Genomic DNA, 825 nt, shown 5'->3' with positions numbered 1-825 from the left:
GGTTCCCCTTTCTTCACAACCTTGCCAACACCTGTTGTTTCTTGTGTTGTCAATTTTAGTCATTCTAACAGGTGTGAGGTGATATCTCATTGTAGTTTTGATTTCTATTTCCCTGGTGATGAGGGATGTTGAACATCTTTTGTTGTGTCTGTTGGCCATCTGGATGTCTTCTTTGGAGAAATGTCTGTTCATGTCTTTTGCCCATTTTTAATTGAATTATTTGTGTGTTGAGTTTTTTGGGCATTGAGTTTTTAAGTTCTTTTTATATTTTGGATACTAACGCTTCATTGGATATGTCATTTGCAAATATCTTCTCATTCCATAGGTTGCCTTTTAGTTTTGTTGAGTGTTTCCTTTGCTGTGGAGAAGCTTTTTATCTTGATGAAGTCCCAAAGTTCATCTTTGCTTTTGTTTCCCTTGCCTCAGAAGACATATCTAGTAAGAAGTTGCTACAGCTGTGCTTGATTCAGCAGCACATATACTAAAATTGGAATGATACACAGAAGCTCAGCATGACCTCTGTAAAAGGATGACATGCAAATTCATTAACTGTTCCCTATTTTCTTTGAAAAAAAAAAAAAAAGAAGTTGCTATACCCAATGTCAAAACGGTTATTGCCTGTGTTCTCCTTTAGGATTTTGATGGTTTCCTCTCTCACATTCAGGTCCTTAATCCATTTTGAATTTATATTTGTGTATGGTGTAAGAAAGTGGTCCAGTTTCATTCTTTTGCATATTGCTGTCCAATTTTCCCAACACCATTTGTTGAAGAGACTGTGTTTTTTTCCATTGGATATTCTTTCCTGCTTTGTTGAAAATTAACTGA

At 35.6% G+C, this 825-nt stretch overlaps 1 non-coding gene across 1 annotated transcript; it reads left to right on the top strand.

Annotated features, from left to right (window-relative positions):
- Positions 1 to 457: 457 nt before the first annotated feature.
- On the top strand, positions 458 to 564 carry LOC115938543 (U6 spliceosomal RNA). Its single transcript, XR_004073620.1, has one exon. It is a non-coding gene; the product is annotated as a U6 spliceosomal RNA (small nuclear RNA).
- Positions 565 to 825: the final 261 nt, after the last annotated feature.

The sequence above is a fragment of the Leptonychotes weddellii genome, unplaced genomic scaffold, assembly GCF_054177405.1.
Source record: "Leptonychotes weddellii isolate Sample4059 unplaced genomic scaffold, ASM5417740v2 HiC_scaffold_12389, whole genome shotgun sequence".
In the NCBI taxonomy this organism is placed as follows: domain Eukaryota; kingdom Metazoa; phylum Chordata; class Mammalia; order Carnivora; family Phocidae; genus Leptonychotes; species Leptonychotes weddellii.
Note: the sequence above shows the minus strand (reverse complement) of the source record. Positions and strands in the feature narration are given on the sequence as shown.